Genomic DNA, 3520 nt, shown 5'->3' with positions numbered 1-3520 from the left:
GCCATGAATTAAGGTGCCAAAGTGGGAATGGCTGGGAGGGAAGCAGTAGGGGAGATATTTAGGGGGAAGCCCTGGGCTTCAGTAACTGGGTGAGTGTGTCAGGGTGACTGGTGAGACGGAAGCATGCCAGTGTTCTCATTTGAAGGGCTAGGAAGATACAGATGGTGTGAGCTGAAGTAGAGGCATGTTTGTAGGAGGTGAGCTAGCAAATTCCGGTTTGGGTCTGCTGAGTCTAAGGTATGTGTGTGTTGCCTAGGTAGAGAAGCCAGGCAAGCAGTTGAATAAATGTGCTCTATAGAATGGTTTAGGCTGGGAAATGGATTTGGAAATCCAAAGTGGCAGCTGAAACCATGGGTTTGGATGAAGTTAAAGTGTTGGATGAGAGCAAAGTGTTCCAGGGGGGTGGGGGGACAGAATAGAGCTGAGAACAAAGATCTAAGGAAGTAAGGTTTAAACAGAAAGTGGAGAAAGAATTGCTTAATGTTGAGTACCAGCAAGGTAGGAGTGAAGTTGGGAAATAATAATGTCATAGAAGTTTTAATGGCTGCACAAACTTAGGAATTCCTGCCTATTTGTCCCATGGCTCCTTTCAAAGTAATTGTTTCTCAGAACTTCCTGCTGAGGGAAGCAGCCCTAGGTGGTTCATCACCTAGATACATAGATGAGTATGTTCTGGGCCACATGTTTTTTCACCCAAGGCCAGCCAATTTATAGGTCAGCCTAAGTTCTAAAAGGAAGTCCTTTGTAAAAACCTTACTCAAATGGGTAAGTAATGGTCAAGAGGTAAGGAGGATTATCTTTCCCAGGAATCTGGGGTTATACAGAGAGAAGTAGTAGCAGGTGTTGTTATGGGTTGAATTTTGTCTCTCCACCCCCTCCCCCAATTCATATGTTGAAGTTCTAAACCCCAGTACCTTATAATGTGACCCCATCTGGAAATAGAATCATTGCAAATGTAATTAGTTAAGATGGTGGTCTTATAATAAGGGGAAATTTGGATACAGGTACCATGTTAAGATGAAGGCAGACATCAAGGTGTTGCTTCTACAAGCCAAGAAACACCAAATATTAGCAGCAAACCACCAGAAGCTAAGAAGGAGGCATGGAACAGATTCTCCCCCATTGCCTTCAGAAAGAACCAACCCCGCTGACACCTTGATCCTAGACTTTTAGCTTCCAGAACTATGAGATACAAAATTTCTGTTGTTTAAGCCAGTTTGTGGCACTTGGTTATGGCAGCCCTAGCAAACAAGCAATAGATATAGGAGCTGACAAACACATAGACAGAAGGCAGGCTGCAGGGTCCATGAGGTAACCAAAACCATGTAGGAGCAGAAGTCATGAACTATGAATGGTGAGATGGTTGCTTACAAACAGAAGGAGCTGTAAAAGCAGAATGGAATTTCTACTAGCTGAGCATGAGGGTAAGTGTCCACAGATTTCAGCTATTGAAGGGGAAAATGAGATGACCTAGTAAATTAGGGGCGAGTTAAATCTTGAATCACATTCTGATCCCTAAGCAGTGTTCTAGTCTGAGACTCTACGATATGTTGCTTTTCCTGTTCTTCTTAAGGGGCCTCATGTTTTTGTTTGTAACTCTGAAGTCAGATTATACAACCAGGAGTCTTATCTTCCTCATGACTAGGTATATTCTCTTTATGACCCACATGTATTAGGTATCTATTGTTGTGTAGCAAATACCTCAAAATGTAATGCCTTAAAACAGCAAACATTTATTAGATTACAGTTTGTGTGGGTTAAGCATCTGGTTGCAGATTCTGCCTCGTGGCAGCCACCCTCATCCACACGATCACGCTGAGCTAGTACCCACGCCTGGAATCGGGCCGCAACCTCAGCTGCGCCTGCCCCCTGCCACCGCCTCTGGACCATGGACCCCCGCAAAGTAAGCGAGGTTCCGGCTTTCGTGAAAATGTGTAAGCAGGATCCGAGCGTTCTGCACACCGAGGAAATGTGCTTCCTGCGGGAGTGGGTGGAGAGCATGGGGGGTAAAATACCACCTGCCACTCATAAAACTGCATCAGAAGACAATATCAAGGAAGAAAAAACAGATAGTAAGAAGGCGAAGGAAAACAAAAAGACAGACGAACCATCAAGTGAGGAAAGTGATCTAGAAATTGACAATGAAGGTGTGATTGAACCAGATACTGATGCCTCTCAAGAAATGGGAGATGAAAATGTAGAGATAACCGAGGAAATGATGGACCAGGCAAATGATAAAAAAGTGGCTGCCATTGATGCCCTAAATGATGGTGAACTACAGAAAGCCATTGACATGTTCACAGATGCCATCAAACTGAATCCTCGCTTGGCCATTCTGTATGCCAAGACAGCCGGTGTCTTCATCAAATTACAGAAGCCAAATGCTGCCATCTGAGGCTGTGACAGAGCTATTGAAATAAATCCTGATTCAGCTCAGTCTTATAAGTGGCAAGGGAAAGCACACAGACTTCTGGGCCATTGGGAAGAAGCAGCACATGATCTTGCCCTTGCTTGTAAACTGGATTACGATGAAGATGCTAGTGCAGTGCTGAAAGAAGTTCAACCGAGGGCCCAGAAAATTGCTGAATGTCGGAGAAAGTATGAGCAAAAACGTGAAGAGCGAGAGATCAAAGAAAGAATAGAAAGGGTTAAGAAGCCTTGGGAAGAACATGAAAGAGCCCAGAGGGAGGAAGAAGCCAGACGACAATCAGGAGCTCAGTATGGCTCTTTCCCAGGTGGCTTTCCTGGGGGAATGGCTGGTAATTTTCCTGGAGGAATGCCTGGAATGGCAGGGGGGATGCCTGGAATGGCAGGAATGCCTGGGCTCAATGAAATTCTTAGTGATCCAGAGGTTCTTGCAGCCATGCAGGATCCAGAAGTTATGGTGGCCTTCCAGGATGTGGCCCAGAACCCAGCGAATATGTCAAAATATCAGAGCAGTCCAAAGGTTATGAATCTCATCAGTAAATTGTCAGCCAAATTTGGAGGTCAAGCATAATGCCCTTCTGTCAAATAAAGCCCTTGCTGAAGGAAAAGCAACAATCACCTAATGGATGTCGCAATAATACAAACCAGTGTACCTCTGACCTTCTCATGAAGAAAGCTGGGGTGCTGTGAAGAGAATCCCTACCCCTCTGCCCCATGTGCAACTGAAACATTCTATAGTGGTTTGCCATTAAGGTATTCATTCAGATAATGTTTTCCAACTAGTAATTACAAACTGTAAACACTTTTTAAACCTTAAAAATATTTAAAAACATATTAAAAGGGTGTGTTAGTCCCTACATTTTTCTTTACTAATCATTTCAGTTTTTTTCCTTTGGATTAATTGGGCAAGGAAGATACTTCAGTGTGGAAGATTTATTGCTCAACTTGAGTGAAATAAAGGTTTATTAGTGGGAGGCAAATATAACATTTAAATAGAAAAAAAAAGAATCTGGTTGCAGTTTAGCTGGGTGTATCTGTCTCAAGTTCTCTCACAAGGCTATAATTCAGATTTTGTATTCAGGGCTGTGGTCTC

General features: G+C 43.6%; 1 pseudogene; it reads left to right on the top strand.

Moving 5' to 3' along the window:
• The first annotated feature begins 1888 nt into the window (after positions 1–1888).
• LOC118519456 (hsc70-interacting protein pseudogene) lies at positions 1889–2998 on the top strand (annotated as a pseudogene).
• The last annotated feature ends 522 nt before the right edge of the window (positions 2999–3520 follow it).

This window comes from Halichoerus grypus, chromosome 4 (assembly GCF_964656455.1).
Source record: "Halichoerus grypus chromosome 4, mHalGry1.hap1.1, whole genome shotgun sequence".
NCBI classification, from domain to species: Eukaryota; Metazoa; Chordata; class Mammalia; order Carnivora; family Phocidae; genus Halichoerus; species Halichoerus grypus.
Note: the sequence above shows the minus strand (reverse complement) of the source record. Positions and strands in the feature narration are given on the sequence as shown.